This window comes from Budorcas taxicolor, chromosome 6 (assembly GCF_023091745.1).
Source record: "Budorcas taxicolor isolate Tak-1 chromosome 6, Takin1.1, whole genome shotgun sequence".
Lineage (NCBI taxonomy): Eukaryota > Metazoa > Chordata > Mammalia > Artiodactyla > Bovidae > Budorcas > Budorcas taxicolor.
This window is the reverse complement of record NC_068915.1, coordinates 45955914-45983553: the sequence shown is the minus strand read 5'-3', so window position 1 is coordinate 45983553 and position 27640 is coordinate 45955914.

The window sequence follows — 27640 nt, the reverse complement described above, 5'->3', positions numbered from 1 at the left end:
GGTTTTTCCACTGCTGTGTTTGCTTTGTCATTGATAAGAATCTGGAGGGCAGCCACTTTGAGACTGTATAGATATTCTCTGTTATTTCTCAGACTTGCTCACTGTTCTTACCATTGTCATATTTTCACAGAAATCAGTGATCATTGTGATGACTTAACTATTCCAGCTGGGTGTGTGAGGACATGTCTCACACAGCCTCCATGCCTTAGCCTGTGTGCTTCTTTCCTGAAATGCCCTCTGACCCCTTGTCCCTCAATATTTGACTATAATTTCTTTCAAGACCCAATTCAAGATTCATCTCCAAAGACTCTTCGCCTGACTCACTACAATCTACAGTGACCATTCTCTTGCTTTCCTTTCCACTCCTGCCTTTAGATGTTTCTTAGTTTTTAGGTATTTCTTGAAGCCTTGACTTTCACTTATGACGTGACTAGGACTACATCTTTTATGTTTTTCAAACTGTCTGTGGTGAAGGGCCAGTGTTTGAGAATTTCCAAAAAAATGAGGAAGAATCTGTTGCTGTATGTGTGTGACCCACCATCCAAGTTCAACAGCATGGAAGTGGTTGCTATTGCCCTGCTCACCGAGACAGCCCCACTGGTCATGTTCTTGAATGTCATGGCGACATTAAATTGCCCTAAAAGTTTCTAGGCTCAATATAAGCTGGTAATATCTTGTAGTTAATATTTCTGTACTTGACATGGACCAGTAATATTTTGAACAGCACGTTTTAGAGCATTTCCTCCTCTTCCCCAAATCCACACTTACTCCCACACCCAAGAGAGATATACAATGGTAATTAGGTGAGAGAGAAAATTCTTTCCCTTGATTGCCTCCATTCCATTTAATTTCAGTGAAGATTCCCCTTTGTGACATAATTACCACCAAAAAGATCTGAGATTTCATAGGTGAGGAAGCAATGAACAGCTGCTCCTAAGAAAAAGTGAGTTTGAGGGACATGAAAGGAACATAGGGATTAAGAGAAGTAACCCCTGACAGCATAATATTTTAAAAGAATAAGGAAAGCTGCATTTACCATTGGAATAATTCAGTCTACAGCCATCACATCAATGACAGAACTAATTCTTCTACTCTATTTCTCCTGGTAAAAATGGAGCTCTTCATCTGAGACCCTCAATATTAATATAATAATGGTCACTTGGGCACGGTGGTCAACAGGTGCTGGGAAAATGAGGGAAGCAAAACACAGCCCTCATGAAGCTGATATTCCACAGGGGAGACAGTGATGGGGCCAATGAAGGTTAAATCTCCCTGAGATTATGGGAGCTATTTGGGGGTCAAAGATGACCTCCTGGAGGATGTAATGTTGGCAGTGAGAGCAGAAGGTGAGTAGAGGTGGGATGTGGGGATGGAAAGACCCCAAGAGCATGTGCAAAGGTGGGTGGGGGAGCCATGCATTGGAAGAACCGCCCGCAGTCTGGTGTGACTGGGCCCAGAGGGTGGAAAGAGCCCCAGGCAGAGGCGCAACCACAGGAAGCAGCCAGACCCATTGACTTGTGGACTAGCGAGGGTTCTGGTCTTTGAGGCATGGGTGGCTCAGACGGTAAAGTGTCTGCCTGCAATGCGGGAGACCCGGGTTCGTTTCCTGGGTCGGGAAGATCCCCTGGAGAAGGAAATGGCAATCCACTCCAGTACTCTTGCCTGGAAAATCCCACGGATGGAGGAGCCTGATAGGCTACAGTTCATGGGGTCGCAAAGAGTCAGACACGACTGAGCGACTTTAAGTACTCAGTATTGAGAGTTCTTGACCTAGGGAGTGATGGAACAGCTTGTGCTGTCAGGGTGATCTCTGCTGTAGAGAGGACGGTCCGGTAGATCAGAATGGGCTCAGCGGGTTGAGTCTGAAGCCTATTTCCTCAGTCCTGTCTGGAGGTGACGCTGGCTCAGATCAGAAAGTGGAATCTCTTTGTCTTTTCATCTTTGGGGGACCTGCCAACAACCTTTGAGGGATGGGTGGGCAGTGTTCCCATTTCTCAGATGGGGAGCCCTTTAGAAGAGGTCCTGATCAGGGTATTTCTACCCCCCATCCGTAGTAGAAAGAAACAAGTTCTTTGAAAGGCAGAGACGACAGGCCACATGGAGCCCAGGTGTGTGGGCTGCTGAGAGATTGTTTGGGGGCCAAATGCTCCCCTTGGCAGGGCTCAAAAAGCCATTTCTACCTCCTTCTGTCTCACCACTGAGGTGGTTTTCACCCAGCAGATCTTGAGAATGATAGGTCTATAACAGGAAATTAAAACTGAGTTTTTGGGTAGAACCTGTGAACAGTTGTTAAAAGTCTTGCTGATGGGGAGTAGAGGGGCAGGGTAGCGAATTAGTTCAAAGTTTGAATTACAGCATGTTTTGAAAGAAATAGTGTGATGACATTCAAGGGTAAAGATAAATCAATTAGAAGTCATATATACAAAATGATTTTCCTTTCTCTAATACATTAATTTGCAACACAGTGTCATTACTCAGGGGTGTATTCCAGTCAGGCGTATTGCTTTTATTTTTGAATATTTATTTATTTTTTGGCATATGAACTCTTTAGTTGCAGCATGTGGGGTTAGTCCCCTGATCAAGGATTGAACCTAGACCCCCTTAGTTGGGAGCTTGGAGTCTTAGCCACTGGACCATCAGGGAAGTCCCAGGCACGTTGTTAGAAGAATAAGACAACTTTAGTAGTAAGGGAGTTATCATCTATGGAGTATTCACCAAGTTACCATCTGTTGGGTATTCACCACGTATCAGGCACATACCCAAGCACTTAGATTGTATAAGCGGATCCAGTGCTGAGGACAAACCCTCCATGGTAGGATTTTATTATCATAACCATTTTGCAGATGAGCAAGCTAAGGCTCAAAGGGTTTAAGCACCTTACCCAAGGCCACATAGACGTAAGTGAGAGAGTCCAAATAAGAACCCGAGTTTGTCTGGTGTCCGAGCTTATAATCTATTCCCAGCCATGGAGAAGGCATCAAGGGTTCTGTGAGGTTTATCTGCTTCATGAATTAGAGTGAGCTCATTCTTCTCCCTCCATGAATGTCACTCCCAATCACAGGTACTGTGGCTCTAGGAAAAGAGTAGAACTCTCGATATATCAAAGGCATGTGTCTGGCTGGTGAAGGTCAAGTGCCTTGTATGTATGTGTCATCGGGAAAAAGGTGAGAAATGATGGTCTAATAAAGAAATAAGTAAGACTGATGCTGGGGAGGCAGTGTTGGGGTGGGGGCTGTCTCAGCGCATTCCCCTTTGATTTGTTCTTGCTTTTCTTCTACCCCACAGCCAGGGGTCCTTCCCCATGGGCTACATGGCTCTGCGCCTCCCTGACTCTGGGAATGCCCTGGATCCACAATCTGAATCCTGGGGAGAAGCGTTTGCTCTGGGGCCCCAAGCAGTGAGGCTTGTTGGGACCAAGAAACCTCCTCATTTGAAATAACCTGACTGCACCCTCTGACAGAGTCTCCCTGAGAGCAGCAGCAGGGAAACTTCCAGGGGTCAGGTGGACACTGTCACTCCCCTTGGGGTCCTCAGTGGTTTCCCTTATCCTTAGCGTGTGTGCACGCTCAGTCACTAAGTTGCGTCCGTCTCTTGTAACCCCATGGATAGTAGCCCTTCAGGCTCCTCTGTCCATGGGATTTCCCAGGCAAGAATACTGGAATGGGTTGCCATTTCCTCCTCCAGTGGATCTTCTCCACCCAGGAGTTGAACCCATGTGTCTTTCATTGGCAGACAGATTCTTTACCACTGAACCTCCAGGGAAGCCCCCTTAACCTTGGTACAAGATGGCAATGTCTCTTGGATCTGTACTCTTTCTCTCTAGCCAGGCTCTTGCCAGGGGCCCCTCCTTCTCTTTTCTGGCTATATTCAGCCACTGGGAGCTCCCCAAGTGCCTCTGGGACCCGCTCACCTCCTTAGCTTTGATGTGCTGACCCTCCACCTGAAATAGTCCTTCTTCCCTTTCTTTTCTGTACCAGGTCAGCTCTCTTATCCTTACGTCTCAGCTTGGTGGTAGCCTTTTCTGGGGCATTTTCTCTCACTTCCATCTCCACCCCTGCTGGGTCCTCACCTTCTTCTTTCTAGTGAGGGCATATTTCTATCATAGATGTTCTCACATTGGGTTATGTGTTATGTGTGTGTTTTCAGCTGGTGTCCCCATTCCCCCAGGGGAGTTGTGTGTACATTAAAACCAGAGCAGCCCTCGTCTAGTTCTTTACCCAGGAAGAAAAAGGGATGAGTTGGGTGAGCAGCTTTCTAGTTTTCTCCAGCGTTGTTCAGGTTTGTTCAGCTCAGTGCTCAAGGTGAGTGACAGACCCTGCGCGTATAGTCATGTCTTGTGAGAGCAAGTCTGTATTTGTCTCTATTGCAGGTCTCTCATAGAGGTTAAGAGTGTGGGCTCTGAATTTAGATGAACGTAAAAAGACTTCATCTAATCTACCACCTGCTACCTGTGTGGCTTTTGGCAAGTTGCTTGACTTCTCTTGGCTTTGGTTTCTTATCTACGGGGTGAAGATCACTAATGCAAAGAAAACACTTCATGCACAGGACATAGGAAGTGCTCAGCAAATGTCAGCTCTGGGTGATACACCTAAGATAAAAGCTTTGATCATGTGTGGACATTTAATCTCACCTAAGTAGATACTCAATTACACACATATAAATTAAGTGCCTTCAGATTCAAGGTGTTTGCCAGATGTAGCAAAGAGAAAAAGGCTGCTCTTCCTAAAGAGTCCATAAAAGATTTGGAGGCTAACACTTATCAAATGACTCAAATTCGTAGAATGAAACCCACTGCTGAAGGTAAGGGCTTTGAGGTTTCAAAGAAGGGAAAGCTCATATCCTGTCGAGTGATTAGGAAAGGCTTTATGAAGTCGTCAGTATTTGAGAGGGCCTTGAAGTGTGGATAGAATTTCAGAGGTCTGGAGAGGGACCTGTGTACTCTTGGCAGAAGAGGGAAAAGAGTCAGAGCAAAGGCATGGAAGTTGTTCATAAATATCGAGGTTCCAGGTGACTTTTCATATAGATTAGGTTTGTGAGGGTCTTGGGACATAGGCCTGGAAATATGGGTTGATGGTAAAATTTCTATTTAATCTAGGAGGTAAATGGGGAACCACCGGCTGCTATTTCTTACCCCACTAATGTCAATATTTTCCAGGCTTCTGAGGCATACTTTTACTAGTGGGAGGAAAGGGGAGATGGTTCCTATTAGTGCTTTCCTCACGGCTTCTAGTAGATGCTGTTGGTGGCCCATCCAAATCACCTTGACTGGCCTGCTGCACCCCGCCCCCAGCTGCCGGCAGCTCACAGCTGCCCCCTTCTCCAAGAATCAGCCTTAACCAACCCAATAGAAGCTGCCTAGCCCAGAAGGTTGACTCTCCCCTTTAGAGTAGCCTGATGCCAATGACTGATCACAGTAAGCTGTAAAAGGCCAGTTGCTCGTCTCCAAGCAGGACGGGCTCCATGCAGGAACTCACACTCCAGAGCTGCCCATGGGATCAGGCTGACTTAGCTCTGGCCTCTGCCCTCTCCAGCTTCCCTCACTCCTCTTCTCTCCGGAGAGACCCCCTTGCTTAATCACAAGTTCCTGAATGCTCATCTCAACTGTGCTTCTAGTGAACCCAACCTAACACACTTCCTCTCCAAAGGAAACCTTCCCATCTTTTCTCCCTCAGTACTTCCTTTTGTACACCTGTGACTCTGGACTAATCACACTTCTTTCCACTTTTCTGGAATTTAACTGGCAAGAGATCACTGAAAATATCAATGATGTGTCCTGACACCTGAAAGGCAGATAGCCAGGAGCCACAGACTTAAAAATGGTTGGAGTGGATGAGGGAAAAGGAAGTTAGTAAGAACATGGCTTCATATGGCACCTGACTGCTGCTGAGTACAAAACCAGGGGTACTTGCGATACCTTATTTCCTTGGGAATCTTTCAGTTGCAGGTGTCCAGTGCTCAACCAGCTATGATGTAACAATAGTAATGTGGTGATCAATAGAGCTGCCCTTCCTGGGAACATGGCAGGACTGCTCTTCCCTCCTCTTTGAAGCCAAGTGTGGCCAAGTGACTTGGTTTGGCCAAGGAAATATGAGTGGAAGTGACATATACTTCTCCTAGGCAAAAGCCACTGTATGCTTTTTGAAGTTGTTTCCCTCTATCATAGCGACCAGCAACATTAGAGATGGCAGCTGCTCTACCAGCTTAGATTCTCGAGTAAGTACAATGAGCACTGTGTTTGCTGATGCATAGTGGATGCTCCTATATTCAAAAAAGAAAAACAGCTGTTTTAAACCACGGAGACTTTGGGGCTGTTTACTGATGCAACATAACTGACTGACACAAATGATTTTTTGTAATTGCACTAGCATGCCAGATACTGTTCTAAATGCTTCTCATGTGTTAACTCATGTAATCTTCATATCAACCCTATGAGATAGATACTCTTATTATCCCATTTTATTGTTGAGGATATCGAGGCCCAGAGAGGTTAAGTGTCTTGCCCAAGGTTCTGTAGCTAGTAAGTGGCAGTTCCAAAATTCAAATCTAGGCAACCTGATTCCTAACCACTATGTAGATCTCACAAGAAAGATACGTTAGTGCTTCCTACGCTGTGAAAGTCCAGATGTAAACTGCTTCAGGCACAGCTGGAGCCGGGTTATCAACAGATATCAGTGGAGTCACTCTCCGTGCTCTGCTTTTCTCTGTGTTGGCTTCACTCTCAGATGCTCTTCCAGAGAGGAGGTCTTTTCATCTCTAGGTTTACGTTCTGTTACTAAGCAACTGCAGAGGAAAAGGACCTTTTCCTCCTCCCACCCCGCCCCAATTCTAGCAAAAAGTCTTTAGAGAACCATCTTTCTTCCACTTTCAGTCATTTAGTGTAACTTTATCTGAAAAGGGACAAATGAGTGCAGAGCAGGCCTGTATAGAATGCCAGCGACTGTGAAGAACTAACTTCTGTGAAGCTGCCAAAGAGCCAGAGAACTCCAAAATTTGCAGTTGCTGGAGTCGTAAAAATTAACAACCACCGCCCAAATGAATACCATTTATATTGTCAAACACTGTCACAGAATTAAAGATGGCAAAACTTCAGATTGGAAATCCCTGGGACTTGTATGCATTATTGGAAGAATTTCTGAGTTTTATGTCCTCTTTCTTCCTTGCCCTGAGTTCCTCTTACTCTCCATTCCTCAGCCTGTGCTGCAGGCTCACACACAGTTCTAGGCACAGATGTATTTTCCCCAGGCCCCTCCTCCAACACACACTGTCTTTGCTTTCGTCTCCAGAGGAGTAGTAGAAGGAGCACTGGGTCAGAAGCATGTGTGTCTGGTCACTCAGCTGAATCTGACTCTTTGTGGCCCCGTGGACTGTAGCCCGCCAGGCTCCTCTGTCCAAGGACTTCTTCAGGCAAGAATGCTGGAGTGGATTGCCATTTCCTTCTCCAGGGGATATTCCCAACACAGGGATCAAGCCCACGTCTCCTGTGTCTCCTACATTGCCGGTGGATTCTTTACCTGCTGAGCCATGAGCGAATCTCCCAGGGATCAGGAGAACTCCTGTGAACTTGTGAACACCAACACTTAGTTCTGGGTCTGACTCTCCACCTAAAAGACACGGCCATGGGCCAGATGATTCCAGACAAACCTCTTTCTCATACTGTTCCAGCTCCCTCAGCCCCAGCTTCCTCCCTTAACAACATCCCCTGGCCCGAAGTCCTGGACCGTTCCCTGGCTTCAGCACGGCTCCTACCCCAGGCTCAGCCCCTGCCTGCAGAGCCCCCACTCAGGGACTCCCTAGCGCTCGGCTCACCTAGGAATGCCGCTCCATTGCACTCCGCCAGCACCACCCACACATTCTCAGTCCTGTCCTTAAAGAAGGAACATCTTCCAGCCATTCACTCCAACCTCCTGCCTCAGATGGAATCCTTTCAGGGGCAAAATGCAGGAAGTAATACAAATATCCAAATAAAGCAAACTGCACAAAATGCACTATGGCATGTTGCCAAAGAAATATCCAAGCTGGCATGGAGGTCTTCCTCTGAACAATTCACAAGCTTCATGGCTGTTCTCATCTCTCCAGGAGAGGGAGGGTGTTTCAGAGGATAAGGGACACACTAGGTTCACCTCCAGGGTCGGCCTCCCCCTTAGCTGCTGTGTAACCTCAGGCCTGGAACTTAACTTCTCAATGAGCTTCAGTTCCTTACAATAAAATGGTAACTTCCCTGGTGGCTCAGACGGTAAAGAATCTGCCTGCAAATGTGGGAGACCTGGGTTGGATCCCTGGGTTGGGCAGATCCCCTGGAGGAGGGCATGGCAACCCATTCCGTGGAGTGGGTTGAGAATTCCATGGACAGAGGAGCCTAGCAGGCTACAGTCCCTGGGGTTGCAAAGAGTCAGGCTCGACTGGGAGACTAACACTTTCACAACAGCTACTGTCCCTCTTTGTGCTTATAGGGTTGTGCATGTGTGCTAAGTTGCTTTAGTCGTGTCCGACTCTTTGCGACCCCATGGACTGTAGCCCATCAGGCTTCTCTGTCCATGGGATTCTCCAGGCAAGAATACTGGAGTGGGTTGCCATGCCCTCCTCCAGGCATGGGAGGGATCTTCCCAACCCAGGGACTGAACCTGAGTCTCCTGTGTCTCCTGCATTGCAGGCAGATTCTTTACCACTGAGCTGTCAGGGAAGTCTCTCTTTCTGTCTTTGTGCTTATAGGGTTAAATAGGATCATGGGTGCAAGCTATGTGCATGTCACTGGCCCATCACAGGCTTGTTGACTGCTGAAGACAACTATTTTCTGCAGCAAAAAGTTGTGTGGAATACTATAGAACTGTTTAAAAAGAGAGAAAACTCTCTGTGGATGGGTAAGGGTTGCAGTGTTCAATGACAAAAACCAGGTGAAGAACAGCGTGTGTTGATATCATCTGTTTAGGAAAAAAAAAAAAGAGGAAAAATAACAATTTAGTTTAGAGAAATGTAAACTGATTTAAACTCACAACACGTAGCCCCACACTCTAAAGTTATACAGGAAAGGAACTGAGTGGGGTCAGGGACCGTATCACTGTACACCTCTTGATCTTTCTCAAAATTTTGCCCCATGCAAGTATAGAACCTGTCCAAACACTGAGTTTTAAAATGTTAACAATAAAATAAGACACTCTTGTTTATTTGTTGAAAGTTGTGGGATTCGGGATGGGTTTCATTTTTCACTCTGAGAGAACACACACCACGCTGAAGAAATGTCATCTCTTGCAGATGCCCTGGAAAGTTACGGAGGAAAGGTATAAACTTTGTGCAGGCACCCCGTCTCTGGTCGGAGTTTCCTGTGAGGAAGATGGGAGCAAGTGAACGAGCTCCGAATTGCTGTTTTCATCATCATCACCACCGTCGAGAGCATCCAACAGAACACTTGCGTGGTGCTTTTCCATTTACACGGTGGTTTCACACATCTTAGCTGATTGAGTTCTCCTGCATACGGTGAAGTCAGCATTCACGTTTTTAGGATTCTTCTTAAAGTTTCCTTCTATGGCCTGTAGAAGGCACTGGCCCTGGCCCTCCCTTAAGCCCTGGGTACTGTCAACCTCATGGCTTCTTATTATAAACAGTGGAAGGCCCTTCCTGAGGGCTCCCTGGCCACAGGCACTAGCCCAGCCTTGCCAGGCGTGTTGAGGAGTTACAGCCCCAGGAGCAGCCTGATGGGAGCTGATGGCTCCACCACCCTCGCCTTGGGACGTCCCTGAGGCCAGCACTACACAGGCTCCCCCGAGTCCCGATGGGGCTAATCCTCAGCTGGTCTCTGAGGTAACCTGCTCCTTAAGGCGTGATGGGATGGCTTCCCTCTTTTCCCCTTCTCACCTCTTTACTCCCCTCCTGGTGTTTCCTCCGATCACCAAGCAGATGGGTTGTGTGCTCTCATGTCTTCGTCTCTAGGTCATTCTCTGAGGGAGGCCAGCCCTATCAAAGTCATTCCCCTCGCGAGTGAAGGGGCAGGGCGCCTGACCCAGACCTGACTCCCTCCACCCCTCTGTTCTGCTGCCCTCAGAAACTCTCACTGGTAAAAGCCCTCCCTAAGGCTGAGACCAAGAGGGCAAACTTTCTTTCCACACTCAGGCTGAAGAAAGCTCCAGAGCCAAGCATAGCGTGCTCTGGGCATCCCAGGGTACAGAGCAAAGAGAAGCCCGGTATCAGGTAATGAGCACATGAGCATTTAAACAGTTGTGCCTTCTGAGCAACATTTTTTAAAGTGTTGTGATTTAGGACTTCTCTGGGGGCACAGTGGATAGGAAAGTGAAAGTGAAAGTTGCTCAGTCGTGTCCGATTCTTTGTGATCTCATGGACTATACAGTCCTTGGAATTCTCCCGGCCAGAATACTGGAGTGGGTTGCCATGCCCTTCTCCCGGGGATCTTCCAAACCCAGGGATCGAACCCAGGTCTCCTACATTGCAGGCGGATTCTTTACCAGCTGAGCCACAGAAAAGCCCAAGGATACTGGAGTGGTTAGCCTATCCCTTCTCCAGTGGATCTTCCCAATCCACGAATCGAACCAGGGTCTCCTGCATTGCAGGCGGCTTCTTTACCAACTGAGCTATCAGGAAAGCCCTGTGGATAGGAATCTACCTGCCAATGCAGGAGACATAGGTTCAATCCCTGGCCCGGGAAGATTCCACATTCTGCGAAGCAGCTAAGCCTGTGCAATACAGTTACTGAAGCCTGCATGCTCTAGGGCCCATGAGCCACAACTAATGAGCAGCTGTGCTGCAGCTAGTGAAGCTCATGCATCTAGAGGCTTTGCTCTGCAACAGGAGAAGCCGCCACAATGAGAAGCCTGTGCAGCGGAACTAGAGAGTAGGCCCCGCCGGCCACATCTAGAGAAAGCCTGAGAGAAGCAGCAAAGACCCAGTGCAGCCAACAGATACCTAAAGCTCTCCATTAGAAAATTAATAGAAGTGTTGTGATTTAAAACAAACAAGGTTCATGTTTGGAATAAGTGTAAATATTCATTAAGGTTTTCTCACTAATGCCCTGCTGTGATTTTGGCTTTATCTTACCAAGAATTAAATTGTCATGTAAAATTGTTAATTATTTTCTTTTTTCAAAAAATGATATTTATTTGTTTATTTTTGACTGTGCTGGGTTTTTGTTGTTGTGTAGGCTTCTTATTACAGTGGCTTCTCTTGTGGAGCACAGACCCTAGGGCGCACGGGTTTCAGTAATTGAAGCACACTAGTGGGCTCAGTAGTTGCAGCCTGTGGGCTCAGTAGCTGTGGGTCCCAGGCTCTAAAGCACACTTGTGGTGCATGGGTTTAGTTGCCCTGTGGTATGTGGCATATTTCCAGATTAGAGATCAATCCCATGCCTCTTGCATCAGCAAGCAGATTCTTTACCACTGAGCCACCAGGGAAGCCCACTGATTATTTTCTTAAGAAAACTGATCATCTTTTGAAGGGTGCTCTGTTGAACGCAACTGCCATCAGAGCTTTGAAGGGGACTGATATTGGGGCCAAGACCCTGCAGGATGAGGAGGGGCGTCCGGAGGGCTGAAAATTTCCAGTTCATGGACTAGCCTGTGCGTGGTGTGCACCGGGGCTCGGGCCTGGCTGGACTAGGTAGAATAAATGTATGCGAGTGATCAGGTCTGTGCCTCCACACTCTCCCTCCCAGGCATGGTAAGACGAGAAGAAAGCATCAGCAAGTCGAGACACTCATCTGGTTTCCAGGGGTCCAAAGGGCTGGCCTGCCAGGCACCACGCTGAGCTGAGCTCTGTCCTGGAGCAGCCTGGAGTCGTGCCCGAGGTGGTGGCTATGGACAGTGGCAGGACCCTGGAAGCCATGTTCAAGATCCTGCCTCCTAGGGAACATGCAACCTGGTGAGGTGGGGGCCTTTGACCAGATCAGGGGTTCATCCGGGAACAGGAGGGATGGCCAGGTGGGTGTGTGGTATTCCTAGGTGGTTTGTGTACTGAAAAATGTTAAATGATAGGGATACAAAGTCTAGCAATGTGGAAGCCACTGCCTATCATAGCTTGTATCACTTGTGTTATATCAGGGAGGTGGGGGGAGAGTTTGTCTTCAGGGCACGGGTTCCTGCAGGCTGGGGGTCATGTTCCATGTATTTTAGAAAATCTATGTCCCACCAGAGAGCTGGACACTCAGGAGGAGCTCGATCAATGCGTGCTGAATAGAATGCAGAAGGAAATGTTCTGCATTCCAGCATCTTCCCTGAGAGTGAGATTGGAGCAGGGGAAGGGAAAGGTTGTTCTTCAGTCATCACGGATGAGTGGGATGGCTGGTGACCTGAGTGAATGCAGCCCCCGGGAAGATGCTGTGGCTCTGGGGCTCTTATTAATATCTCGACAGGACAGCAGCCCCAGCAGTGGATTCACTGCGGCTGTGTCTCCTGAGGGTTCATTTGGCTATAGTACAGGTGCTGCAGCTCCAGCTGGCTGGGAGCGTCTGGAGGGCCCAGTGACTGTTCCGTGACTGACATTCCCCAACAAAGTCATCTTCTCCTGAGCAACAGGGCCACTACATTTGGGCCCTTCCCTGTGACATGGGCCTTCTTTCTGGCTGCCCTAGGAGTGGCCAGGATTAGTCTAGGACTTTGACTAAGAGGGAATGAGAATACTGGAGCACAACTTTAAGGTGGAAAATGTGCTTATGGGTCAGTAAGCACATGAATTCTGTGAGGAGGGTTTTCCTCACACCATCCTCCTCTTTGTCCCACTCCACTGCCTGCCTCCAGCCTCCCCTCAGCTTATTTTGTTTTTCCTCTGACAAGGCTGGTTTTCTCCCCTTTGGGTCTCAAAGGTAATGTAGTGTTCTAGAAGCTCGCTGCCAGGGTTCCCAGCTCAGAGCTCACTCTTGCTGGTAGAGAAATCGTGGACCACTTCCTGAACCTGCCGGGGCCTCAGTATCCCCATCTGTACCCTGTGGATGCTGCTGCTAATAGCATCTACCTCACAAGGCTGAGGCTTAAATAAAGCAACAATTGTACAAGGCTCAGAAAACTGTCTGGAACACAATAAGGGCTGCACAAGGGTTCATTAATGTTATTTCCTGGTAGAGCATTTTGTGATGATTAAATGGTGCCCTTGAAAGGATGCTGCCCAAGCTCCTGGGGTTCTGCAGGGAGAATGAAGGTCATCTGGAAACAAGAGGGCCTTGTGTTGGGACATTAGGAGCCAGTGCCCTCACGTTTGAATTTAGTCAGCGTCTTGATCTTGCTGTGTGACCCTGGGCAAACCAATTGATCTCCCTGGGTCTTAAGTCTTTTTATCAGAAATAAAAGAGAGAGAAGAAAAACAAAATAAAAGAACACCATATAGTCTTATTTCACAGAACAGTTTGGTCCCTAAGGAGGACTAGAAGGTCTAAACGATGTCAGGGGATGTTTTCAGCTGACCCTGGAGGATGGTGGTTTTCATCTATTAATATTGTCTTGAAAACTCCCGAGCACCTGGGGTGAGCTTGTTGTCGATGAGATAGAAATGAACCTTTCAGGTGATGTTTCCAATAAATGTGAATTCATGTAAGTTAAAAATAGAAAAGTATTTCCTGGAAACTGTGGCCGTTCAGCATCTTCCTTATCACTTCTCTGACTACGAAGGAGTGGAGACAGCTTATCTGAGGCTCAGAACTCCTGGATCTGTGTTTGCCTCATGGGCCTTTGGAACTCTGCTTTGGAAGCCTACACTGGGACACATGTTAACCGAAGGGTTATTTCTCATTTGTGAAGATACTTGAAAAAGAAATAGAAATCAAGTTTCACTTGGGTGTACATACTTTATTCTGTTTATTTTAAAGATTAATTTTTCAGAGCAGTTTTTGATCATGTTAAATTTGAGAGGGAGGCAGAGATTTTCCATATTCTCTCTGCTCCCGCACAGGCATGGCCTCCCCATTACCAGCATGGCCCACCACAGTGGTAGACTTATAACAGTTGATGAACTACATTGGCACACGGTCACCCAAAATCCAAAGTCCATGGTTTACCTTAGGGTTAACTCTGGTGCTGTGTGTTCTGTGGGCTTGGACAAATGTATAAAGATATACGTGCTCTGCAGTGCTGTGCTTAGTTGCTGCAGTTGTGTCCGACTCTTTGCTACCCCATGGACTGCTGCCGGCCAGGCTCCTCTGTCCCTGGGATTCTCCAGGCAAGAACACTAGAGTGGGTTGCCGTGCCCTCTTCCAAGGGATCTTCCCAACCCAGCGATTGAACCCACGTCTCTTGCGTCTCTTGCATGGCAGGAGGATTCTTTACCACTGAGCCACCGGGGAAGCCCATTAAGACATATACCCACCATGATAGTATCACACCGAGCATTTTCACTGCCCCTAAAAGTTATCTGTGCTCTGCCTCTTCATCCGTCCTCTCCTACCCCTGGCACTCATCTTTTTCCTGTTCCCGTAGTTTTGTCTTTTCCAGAATGTGATTAAATTGGAATCAAATAGTGTGTAGCCTTTTCAGGTTGGCCTCTTCACTTAGTAATATGCATTAAGCTTCCTCCATGTCTTTTCATGGCTTGATAATTAAAAAAATATATATTTATTTTATTTCTAATGGTTTATGTGGCTGTGTCTGTGTTGTTGCTGTTGTTTTAGTTGTGGCCACTTGGGATCTTTGACCTTCATTGTGGCAGGCAGCATGTGAATTCTTGGTTGTGGCATTTGCGATCTAGTTCCCTGACCAGGGACTGAACCCAGGTCCCCTACATTGGCAGCACAAAGTCCTAGCCATGAGACCACCAGGGAAGTCCCACTGATAAATTATTTCTTTAGTGCAAAAATCTGCCATTGCCTGGATGTATGACAGTTGATTTATTCACTTGCTAAATGACATCTTGGTTGATTCTAAGTTTGGGCAATCATGAATAAAGCTGCTATAAACACTCATATGCAGGTTTTTGTGTGGACATAAGGTTTCAGCTCCTTTGGGTAAATACCAAGGAGCACAGTTGCTGGATTGAATAGTAAGAGTATGTTTAGTTTTGTAAGAAACTGTCAAATCATCTTCCAAAATAGCTGTACCATTTTGCATTCCCACCTGCAAAGAATTTGGGTTCCTGTTGCTCCACGTCCTCACCAGCATTTGGCATCAGTGTCCTGGATTTTGACCATTCTAACATTGTCAGCATGTAGCGGTATTCACTATTGTTTTAATTTGCATTTCTGTGATAATGACGTGCATATTTTTGTGTTTGACTGTAGTCTGCATATTTGATTTTGGTGAAGTGTCTGTTAAGGTTTTTAATCCTTTGTTTTGATTGGATTGGTCGTCTTCTTATTGTTGAGTTTTAACAGTTCTTTGTAAATTTTGCTTAGCAGGATTTTTCACAAGTGCCCTTGCAAGTATTATCTTCCAACCTGTGATTCGTTTTCTTATTCGGTGTCCTTCATACAGTTTTTAAGTTTCATGGACTTCAGTTTATCAATTATTTCTTTCAGGTGTGTCCCTTAGGTATAATACCTAAAACGCCATCACATTCTGTTTTATGTTTGAAAAGGCATTGTATTTACAAAATGAGAGAAATAAGTGGGGCTGCCCTGTACAATCTGTGATGAGTTTCAGGGCACAGGTGTCTGTTGATCTCATCAGCATCAGGCCATCACCTCCCAGAAACCCTGATTCCCATTGGTAAGCCCTGTATCTCTATGAAAGTTGACACCACCAGCTTTCGAAGCAGAACATGTGATCTAGCTAATCAATGGACCCAGTCCTTGGCCACAGTTATTGGTTCAGTGTTAGGCAAATGGCTAAAGCCAGTGTGAGCAGAATGAAGCTCAGGACTCTAGTTTAAAAATCTGAGACAAACACATCCTCTGAGACAGCACATCCTCTTTTCCTCACAGGCATGATGATTTATCTCTATGAGGAATATAGAGATGATTTATCTCTATGAGGAATAAAGGTACTACAGCCAATCTTTGCTACCTGGGAGGCAGCCATCCTCAAGACAATATACAGACAGAACAGATCAGTGCTGAGAAAATGTTAGAAAAAAGAAAGGAGCCCTAATGAGATTCAGACCCTCTGGAACAAATTGTGCCTGGAGACTGTTCTCAAGCTGGATGTTGGGGTTACGTGATCTGATAAATTTACTCTATCAGTTAGAGTCTAGTCAGGGAAAGAGAAACCACAACAGATATTTCACAACACAGGGGCTTAATAAAAGAATTTGTTACACAAATGAGAGATCAAAAAGAGGATGCTGAGGTAACCCAGAGATTAATAATACCTGAGGTCAGCAGAAGAGGGGCAGAGGGTGGTTAACAGAGCTTATGACCTTGGAAGTCGGTCTCACGAGACTGATACTGGGCTCCTGGGGGGCAGCTATGTGGCTCACAGTATATTGAAGTCCTCAGACCACTGAGGAGAGTGAGAGATTTGACAGGTGCTCACATCCCCAAGGAGGTGCCAGGGGCTGTCTGATGCCCAATGGATGAGGAAGCCCTTCCCCCAGGTGCCATAGCTGATGGGAGGCTCTGGACTCCCTACAGGGACATGTGAGGGACCTCGGGGAGTGTCAAAAGGGGTTGGGAAGTGGCGCCCACTGTCTACTCTTGCTGGAGAGACACTAACAGGAACTGAAAGTCAGAAATGAAGTTCTCCCTCTTTCCTCTCACCTCCCAATATTCCTCTAATGCCTCCTGTCGCCAGAACTTCACAGAGAGCCAGCTGTCACCAGAGTCTGTGCAAAGTGGTTTGTAGGGACCCTTCCAGCATCACAAAGCAAAAAGGGGATGAGAGAAGAAAGATAAGAAGCAGGCATGACGGTGGGCAGGTGGAGGTGGACTGTACCAGCACTGCGTAGGCAGAAGGTCGTCTCCTCTCTCTCTCTGACTCCGGACGTATTGCGGACCAAACCTCGGCAGAAAACAAAGGAAAATAAACTCACGCCTTCAGCAGTTAGTGGACCATCTGCCCTCCTTCTGAGTCACCACCATACTGTTTGTTCACTTCCCCTGCTTGGAACCCCCTCTCTCCACTTCCTGTTCTCATTCAGCAAGCACGTGTTGAACACCTACTGTGTGCTGAGCACAGGAAGTGCAAGATGAGAAGGAAATGAACCTGACCCCCTGCTCTAGGCGGCCCTCCTTTCTCTCTTCCAAATGCCCCTCCTTCCAGAAAGCTTCCCACGTGTCTCTCCCAGCACTCCAGCGAAATCCCGCAGCCTCTGCCTGGGTCTCTGCATGGCTGCAAGTGATTATCTACAAGTATGTGTGTATATGGACATGTCATCTTGCTTTTAATGAGTGCTTTATTTCCGTGGGTCCCATCTTCCCTCTGCAGCGCATAAGAGATTTGAAGGTCGGGTTTCTGTTTCCTCCGCTGCTCATAACTATGTGAAACGTGCAGGCGGCTGTGCTCAAAAGGGGAGAAATCCAACCAGGGTTTCCAGAGCCACAGAGCAGCATTTCCAGTGCCTCAGAAGATGCAGGATGGGTCCCTCACACCCACTCTGTGTGGTCCCGACATCCCGATTATATTGGTTCTGTTGTGAGCAGGCCCATCACTCTCCCCTTCCACTGCAGGAATGAAGGCTTAGGCGGCTGTCATTTACCTAAGGGCTCACAGCTGGCACATCACAGAAGCCACACTCCAGCATCTGCTCCTGCCTCTGTGGGTCCACACCTGGATTCACAGTGCCACTGGCCTTAATGGGTATGGGTGTGTGGTCACATGGGCTTTCCTGGTGGCTCAGTGGTAAAGAATCTGCCTGCAATCCAGGAGCCGCAGGAGATGCTGGTTCCATCCCTGGGTTGGGAAGATCCCCTGGAGGAGGGCATGGCAACCCATTCCAATATTCTTGCCTGGAGAATCCCACGGACAGAGGAGCTTGGTGGGCTACAGTCCATAGGGTTGCAAAGCGTTGAACACAACTGAAGCAACTTAGCATGCATGTATGTATGTGTTGTTACATATTCACCCGAGGCTTACTCTGTGCTGGGTGCTGTAGCTTTCCAAGACCTACTGATAGGTGTTACTACTATCCCCACTTTTATAGAGGAAACCAAGGTTTTCAATGGGTAAGTTAAACAGTTTATGTAACCTGTAACTGGGAAAGCTGAAACTCATATCTAGGTCTTTCTAATACCAAAGGGCATGTTTTAATTGCTATGCCATCCTGCCCATAACTGTGACTTAAAATGATGATTCAACTTCTAGAACTCACTTCTCTGTGCTGATGTAGCCAGGCTCTGGAGTTCAAGCACCAGGGTTAAATTGCAGCTCCGCAGCTCTGGGCAAGAAGCTTCACCTCACTAGGCCTGTTCCTTCCTCTGTACCACGAGCATTAAACAAACAACAGAAAAGTAGTGCCAACTTCATAGGTTTGTTTGAGGATTATATGAAAGAGAAAAAATATACGTGTGCTTTCCACAATGCCTGGCACAGGCTTATCCTCATAACAGCAATAATTTTTACTCCCAGCCTCATCCAATCGGTTTGGCTGACAGCTTCCTTAGTAAAACCATGCTTATCAGACAATTGTTAGCATTGAAAGGCCTGAGTCCGAGGAGGCTCTGATACTCCCAGAAGCTTGTACACAGAACCATCCCAACAGCTGCTGGGGAAAGCCTGTGCGTGCAGCCGGCCTGCAAACCCCAGGCCTTGTTGATGTCCTGTCTTAGCCGGCCCGCTCAGCTGCTCCACACATGCTCCATAAATGGGAGTCATTAGTGGTGAGCCCCATAAACACCCCCTCCCAGCCCTGCTGAGCGCGTGTGCTGGCTGTGTGGCAACCGCTCGGTCAAGCTCATCAGCCCAGATATGAAACAGCTATCAGTGCGTGTACAAACCAGCATGCCCTAAAAAGAGCTTTCCTGGGGCCAAGCGGGGGTGGCTTCTCCTGGCGCCTTGCACAAACTCTGCTCTCACTCATCTCCCCATAAAGGACCAGTTAGTTCAGACGAATAATCACAGCCATTTGGCTCAGGCTCCTCCACAGGGACATTTGAAAGTGATGATCTTCTTTGCATTTAATAACGCTTCTTTATTAGTTTCCCCATCCCCCAAGTTAATTGAGGGAGCAGATTTGAAGCAAGGGGGCTGACGGTCTTGGGTTTGCCAAGCTGAACTGATTCTGTTGCTAGCACATACAAACCCTTTGTGCACGTCCAAGTAGCTGAGGTGAAAAGCACGGGAGCTGGGAGCTGTGTCACAACATGCTCTTGTTCACTCTCAATAGGTTCTGGGTTCTGGTGGAACCTGGGCTGTGGAAAGAGCCACAGCAGGCACGAAGCTTATGCTACACTAGGGTGGAGAAAGGGACATGGAAGCTGGAGGAAGTTGGTGTCTCAGTGCAAGGATGGCAAGCGCATCAGAGAAGTGAAGGTTAATAGCTCTGATGCAACCTTAGAGACCAGATCTGTCCTAAGAAGAAAGCAGAATCAGATGTATTTAGCAAGCTTTTCCTTAGGTACAAGGATGACCTCAGAAGCTCTGTAGTCCTCTCTGAGCCTTGGTTTTCCATTTGCAAAATAGAAATAGGGATAGAAGATCAGGTGTTGGAGGCAGCAGGGTTTCAGGCTGGGCTGACACTTGAGGCACAAAGAAAGACATAGTCATTGTCCATCTTTCCCCTGAGGGTATTTCAAATGGGGGAAAAGCCCCCAGTGTGGAGTGTGGTGAGCGGTCTTGGGGAAACCATGGCTCAGCAGGAAACCAGTCCTGGTCTTGAGGCCAAGCCCCCAAGGCTCCCTGGCCTTTCTCCAAGAGAGTGGGAGGGAGAGGGGGAATCCAGAGTTCAGAGAGCAGAAAGAGGAAGAGAGAGAGAGGGGGCCCGAGGACAAGGCGGAACAGAGAGGAGGCAACTGGCCAGCTCTGGAGGGTTGGGCAGCAGCTAGGCAGGCAGGAGGGTCTGCAGGACCGCCTCCCCAGCAGTGGGAGCCCCAGGGCCTGTGCGTCCAGCCAAGCCACTGAGGGACAGGATGGGGCACTGCTGGTTTTCCTGAGGCTCGTGAAGATTTAGGCTCTGTCTGCTGGTCGCTTACATGGCCATGAACATCACCCCACTGGAACCTCCCAGAATCCCAGGCAGACACCACTAACTGAGGCTGGGTCCATGGCACCCAAGAGGTAGAGGTTTTCTATCTCAGGCCTTTGTCCCAGTGTGGCTTCCTGCCTCTTCTTGATGTCTTTTCAGGAATCTGGTTGATGGGTAAGAGATGGAACTCACAGGAAGGGCACCCAGGAAGGAAGCAGGTGCTACAGAGAGAAATGGACAGGCAGGGGTCTCCATCATCACTTTGCCAACTTTGGAGCCTAGAGGCTAATGGCAGATTCATCAGACATGGCCCCCTGGATAGATTCAGATACTGGCGACCCACCAATAATGGGGAGCTGCACAGTGACCGGCTAGAGCACAGGCCCCAGCCCCTGAGCCTGGGGCTGCCAAGCCACCCACAGCACTTCCCCCATCTCCTGCTGGTCCCATGGGTGGCCCTGGTGGGTGCTGAGGCTAGGACCACCCCCCACCCCTTCTCTGCCCCTTCCTCCTCCTGCCCATATTTAGAGAGCTTCCTAGGCTGACGCTGACCCAAACCTGAATGCTGTCTCTCTCTGCAGAGGGAACTCCTTATAAGGCCTCAGTACCTTTTAAGCACATCTGCATTTCTCTGTCCAGACAACACGCTGCTCTAGCATCCAGGCAAGAACCTTCCTTGCAAATTCTTGACAACACCGTTTTTTATTTTATCCATCTCCGGCTCCCCTTATATTTCAGACTGCTGAAATGTGCCTAAAAGGATTTGTCGTTCCTTCTGAGCCTTTATGACTGCTCTTTCTGTCTGCCCTGCGCCTGAGTCCTGTGTGAAATGTTAATAACCTTAGAAACAAATCTGAGGAGTCTCCGGGAAGTGCTAGGCTGTTACCTCCTGAAAACGCAGATGGAATTTCCCCCTCCCTACAGACCCCTGACATTTCTAAAGTTTGTTTCATTCCCTTCATCACACCACTCACCCCTCTGGCTTTATGTCTTGTTTATTATCCCTTTAAATTACATACCCCCTTAAGAGAGAGAAAGAAAGTTCGCCATAGAGAACAAAGAAAGTTAAGGCCTTTTAAAGTACATTTATGGAGGCTTTTCATGAACTTTACAAACGGAGTAAAAAACAAGTGTGAAAGGATTTTTCAAGGAAGGAACATGCTTTTGCAATTTGCTGGAAGTTTTCCCTTGTGTTCCAGAAAAGCGGCCTCCCCATTACTCACCAGGGAGGCACGCAGGCCAGGGAGGAAGGGGAATCAGGGAATAAAAACAGGCCTTCCCCCTGTCCATGTGCAAACAGCACTTAATAATCAAATTGAAAAAACACACAAATGAAATTAAAACATTTTCCAAATGGGCTGCAGCCCTGAGGCCAGACTCCGTGGGGCCATGGCCGGGCGAGTTTGTATCTTTGCCTTAATTGGGCTCCAGGCAGAGCGGCTGTTAGAAAAGCCAGATTCTGGTGTCAACAGGAGGTAGGACACGGCCAGTGGAGGCAGAGAGAGGCCACTGGGAACAGCACCCTGGCCTCTCTGTGTTCGCCTCTCCCTGGGGCATCACCTATTACCTGGGACTCAGTTCCTAAACCTGCTCAGACCTCTCCCCTACGGCAAGAACCCCCCATTGACTGTATTTGCACCAGCTTACTCGCTCATTTGCTCACTCAGTCGCATCAGCACAGGGCTTTTACACCAATCGTAAAGCAAAAATAAAAAACCCAGAAGCCAGAAACATCTCTTGACCCCCTGCCCCTTTGGCTGTGGCGTCATCTAAGGACTCCTGTTTCGATGGCCTGTGTGCTTGCTGTTCAAGCGCTCCCTTCTTGGTCCCTCCTGTGCCCCGTCTGCTCTGCTGTTTTCCTGCGTCACTCCGCCAAAACTGCCCTCCAAGGTCAAGGTCAGTGGTCCCTCTGTCCATATGTGGATAAACCCAGGTCTCAGGCTTCATCTTTGACCCACCAGCAGCAGGGGTGCCACCCCTCCTGCTGGAGACCCTATCCTCACTTGGCTCGACCCTACCTCTTTCTCTGGGCTTTTCTCCTCCATGGTCAATCCTTCAGAGCCACCTTGGCTGGTCCCTCTTTCTTCCCTGCCCTCTTACATTGGAGCGCCTCAATGTGCTTTTGAACCTTCCCTTTATGATCATTCCCTTGGTGACCTCATTCAGTCTCCTGGCTTTGAAATTATCTAGTATGCTGATGACTCCTGCTTTTTTATCTCCTTTCCCAGATTCTCTCCAGAATTTCAGACTTGTGTACACAAGTTCCTAATCAACACCTCCACTGGGATATCATATGGACCTTTCAAGGTTAACATCTGGAAAATAGATTCAAACCCAGAGTCTTTGCAGTGAGTCTATACATTCTTCTGTCCTTACAACTTTTTCACCCCCTCTCTAGGCACACTGGGTTCCTTGCTGTTCCTTGAATAAGCCAGACAGGGCCCCCTCTAGGGCCTTTGCATTAAATGTTTCCTCTCCTTGAAAGGCTCTTCTTCCAGATATCCACACAGTTAACTTTAGAGTTTTAAAAAATGTTTTCCTGAACCAGGATCCAATCAGATGCATGGTTGCGGTTGAATTTCTTTAGCCTCTTTAGATCTAGAACATCCTCAACAATTAAAAAAAAAAATGATACTGATGATTTTTTTTAAAGAAACTATCTCGACCATCTCCTTGAGTGTCCCATGCTATTCAGCAGCCTGGCCATCTCCACGTCGTGTCATTTAACCTGTTCTTCTATCCCCTGTGAGCATGGCCTCTTTCAGTCCTTCTCAAGCTAGTGAATGTCTGGGTATGGGCAAAGTGTCAAGTGCGGGTGAGAGACTGAGCAGCCAAACTTCGTCCAGTTAATGAAGTTTTGTAATAAGGAGGTGGGACTTTACATTAGGCATAACGGAAATTTAACAGAGGTTTAAGCAGGCAAGAACCGAGGTGTTACAGGAAAGTTTTAACTTCCGGAAGCTGAAAAGGCTCTGAAGAGGGGAAAGGTTAAGGAAGAGGCTCCTGCAGTGGCCTTTTTATAAGATTTGACGAGAGCTGGAACTTGCCATGGAGATGAAGAGGCGGTGGGAGCATCAAGAGATGACTTTGAGTTGACAGAAACCTATGTCCATAGAAATAAGTGTGAAGTTGGGGATTATGGGAATCTGAGGACACATCTGAGGCTTCTGGTTTGGGTTACTGAGTAGACAGTGTGAACAGCCACTAGCATAAGGATTTCAGGAAGAAAAATGTGCTTTCCGTGGAAGAATACACATTTGAGACCTGTCTATGTTTAAAATGCACTTGTATTTAGTGCCACGTGATTATGTTATGTCGTTCACGGTGTTGTTCTTGAGAGATCTGGGCATAGAGAAAGTCTCTAAAGCTAGATTTTTTCAAAACACTGTTTATTTATTTTTTGTTCTGCTGGGTCTTCACTGTTGCTCTGGCTTTCCTTTTCCAATTGCGGTAAGCAGGGGCAGCTCTCCAGCCGCGGTGCCTGGGCTTTGTATTGTCGTGGCTTCTCTTGTCGCAGAGCGCAGGACCTCAGGCACTCGGGCTTCAGTAGCTGCAGTTCCAGGCTCTACAGCACAGGCTAAATAGTTGTGGTGCTCAGGCTTACTTGTTCCTCGGCAGGTGGGACTTTCCCAGACCAGGGATCGAACTGGTGTCTCCCTCCTGCACTGGCAGGTGGATTCTTTACACTGAGCCAGCAGGGAAGCCCCAAAGCTGGGTTTTTAAGCATGCAGATCTGCTGCATTCATTCATTCACTCATTCATTCACTCAAGAAGCATTTATTGAGTACATTTGCATTGATTACGCACTTATGCAATCTTCACCTCTATCCCACTCCAGTATCAAAAATAAGCAGTAAACCTGGATGTGGAATAGTTACATGGAATTCTGCTATTAGGTTTTTTTCCCCATTGTATAATAGCTTTCTCTACCTGAAGAAGGCAAGCAAGAAGGACAATAGGCTTTCTCTATGCCCAGATCTCATTTAAATTCTCCCAATAACCCTACGAGACGCCTACTGTTATGATTTTTCAGGGAGGAGAAGATTATAAAGGGGCAGCTGGAGATGTGGGGGATGATGGATATTTTCATTGTGATTGTAATAACTGTTTAACTGGTGTATACATATTACGACTTAAAACTTACCAAACTAAACACTATAAACTTGGAAAGCTTACTGCATGACAATTATACCACAATAAAGATGTTTTATAGAGTCTTTGGTCAATAACCACAATGTAGCTTTTGATAGGTGTCACTTGCTGAGGAGAAGTCAATAATTTAGTTACAAACAAACAAAAATATGTTTCTCTGGGTTTCCCTTCATTTTTTTTCTTACCCTTAGACCTGGGTTTCTCATTTTTTGGTGGCTACATTCTCCCTGCTGCCTTCTCCAGAGTGGCTTTGGTTCAAACAGAGCTGGGTTTTGTTTGTTTGCTTCAGGTGTAATTTACAGACATCAAGTTTACCCTCTTTAGTGTGCAGTCTTGTGTGTGTTGACAAGCACATAGATGCATGTAACCACCACCACAATAAAGACAGAAAGCATTTCCACCCTCCTTCAAATTCCTTGTGCTGCTTAGAAGCCACTCGCCTTTCCTCAGCCTCAGCTCCTGGCGGCCACTGATGTATCTCTTTCCTCTATTAGCGTTGCCCTTTCCAGAATGCCGTATGATGGAATTGGACAGCATGGAGCCTTTGGAGTCTGCTTCTTCCACTTGGTCAGACCTTCTTCACCTCATCACTGATGACACTGGGGCCCTATCACTCTTTGTTGTGGGCCGTCCTGTACACAGTAGGGTGTTTAGCAGCATTCCTGGCCTCCACCCATTAGATGCCAACAGCATCATGCCCCCCAACCCCCGCCAACTGTCATATCAAAAATATCTTCAGATATTGCCAGATGTCCCCTGGTTGGGGGTGTGGGGAGGTCAAAATCATCCCTGGTTGAGAACCACCAATCTAGAATAATGCATTTAGATCACGTGTGTTGTTGCACATAAGGTTTACTATAGCCCGACAGGCTTCTCTGTCCATGGGATTTCCCAGGCAGGAATACTGAGGTGGGTTGCCATTTACTCATCCAGGGGATCTTTTCGACCCAGGGGTTGAACTCATGTCTCCTGCGGCTCTTGCATTGGCAGGTGGATTCTCTACCACTGAGCCGCCTGGGAAGCCCTTTTACTTAAAGAATCGTAACTATTGATACTACCACTTACTGTCTGTGCAAAATAGGACCATGCAGAAGGAACTCAAAAGAATGAATGGACACAGACCCAAACTATGGTTGGAAGCGGCCTCTCTGAGAAGAGGAATGAGACTGTATGGAGACAGAAGTTTCATTTTCTTCTGAAAGCATTTCTTCCTCTAAACAGACACTTGAATTGTGGTAGTCAACTGGTCTCAATCCTAATGAGGAGGTGTTGGCCAAAATATCCACTGCTACTGAACTTCCCAGGACTCAGCCACAGTCAGGAATCAACAACAAGAAAGAGGGCACGACAAGTGACTGTGAAGGGCGCTGCCCTCACCCACAGGCAAGTTGAGCGAATCTATCCATCTCTAGGTGTCTCACATATCAAACAAGGATTATGGCACCAGTAGGACAGTTAGCAGAAGCAGAAGATATTAAGAAGAAGTGGCAAGAATACACAGAAGAACTGTACAAAAAAGATCTTCACGACCCGGATAATCATGATGGTATGATCATTCATCAAGAGCCAGACATCCTGGAATGTGAAGTCAAGTGGGCCTTAGAAAGCATCACTACAAACAAAGCTAGTGGAGGTGATGGAATTCCAGTAGAGCTATTTCAAATCCTGAAAGATGATGCTGTGAAGGTGCTGCACTCAATATGCCAGCAAATTTGAAAAACTCAGCAGTGGCCACAGGACTGGAAAAGGCCAGTTTTCATTCCAATCCCAAAGAAAGGAAATGCCAAAGAATGCTCAAACTACCGAACAATTGCACTCATCTCACACGCTAGTAAAGTAATGCTCGGAATTCTCCAAGCCAGGCTTCAACAATATGTGAACCGTGAACTTCCTGATGTTCAAGCTGGTTTTAGAAAAGGCAGAGGAACCAGAGATCAAATTGCCAACATCCACTGGATCATCAAAAAAGCAAGAGAGTTCCAGAAAAATATCTATTTCTGCTTTATTGACTATGCCAAAGCCTTTGACTGTGTGGATCACAATCAATTGTGGAAAATTCTGAGAGAGGTGGGAATACCAGACCACCTGACCTGCCTCTTGAGAAACCTATATGCAGGTCAGGAATCAACGGTTAGAACTGGACATGGAACAACAGACTGGTTCCAAATAGGAAAAGGAGTGCATCAAGGCTGTATATTGTCACCCTGCTTATTTAACTTATATGCAGAGTACATCATGAGAAATGCTGGACTGGAAGAAACACAAGCTGGAATCAAGATTGCCAGGAGAAATATCAATAACCTCAGATATGCAGATGACACCACCCTTATGGCAGAAAGTGAAGAGGAACTAAAAAGCCTCTTGATGAAAGTGAAAGAGGAGAGTGGAAAAGTTGGCTTAAAGCTCAACATTCAGAAAATGAAGATTATGGCATCCAGTCCCATCACTTCATGGGAAATAGATGGGGAAACAGTGTCAGACTTCATTGTTTTGGGCTCCAAAATCACTGCAGATGGTGACTGCAGCCATGAAATTAAAAGACGCTTACTCCTTGGAAGAAAAGTTATGACCAACCTAGATAGCATATTCAAAAGCAGGGACATTACTTTGCCAACTAAAGTCCATCTAGTCAAGGCTATGGTTTTTCCTATGGTCATGTATGGATGTGAGGGTTGGACTGTGAAGGCTGAGTGCTGAACAATTGATGCTTTTGAACTGTGGTGTTGGAGAAGACTCTTGAGAGTCCCTTGGACTGCAAGAGATCCAACCAGTCCATTCTGAAGGAGATCAGCCCTGGGATTTCTTTGGAAGGAATGATGCTAACGCTGAAGCTCCGGTACTTTGGCCACCTCATGCGAAGAGCTGACTCATTGGAAAAGACTCTGATGCTGGGAGGGATTGGGGGCAGGAGGAGAAGGGGACAACCGAGGATGAGATGGCTGGATGGCATCACTGAGTCGATGGACAAGAGTCTGAGTGAACTCCGGGAGCTGGTGATGGACAGGGAGGCCTGGTGTGCTGCGATTCATGGGGTCGCAAAGAGTCGGACACGACTGAGCGAACTGAACTGAACTGAACTGAGGACGGTTAGCACTGCAATGAGGAAGTGCTGGGAGGTGAAGAAAGCCGGCAAGTTCCCTCTTCTGTGAGCGGCTGGGCTGCACGGACATCTCACCACACTGGCTTCCACTGTTTGCTTGTTGGCCGGCTCGTGCATACTTCATGCTGCCTGTCCGCTAATGGCCTGCACCCACTTAATTGCGTGTGACCACACATCTGTGGTGGTGAGTGGCTGTCAATGCACTTAAGGGGTAGGGGAGGGGTTTCGACAGGGAAATGTTCTCCAAAATCTTGGAGTGGGGACTGGGGAGTGCAAAATGCCTTGGGCTTGGCCATACACAGTGCCAAGGGGGTCTGTGCTGATTGGATAGGGGCACAGAGGTTTCTGTTTGGAAGAAAAACACTTCTAGGGAAAGCAGGCATGGATTTGGCCTTTCCATTTCCTTCT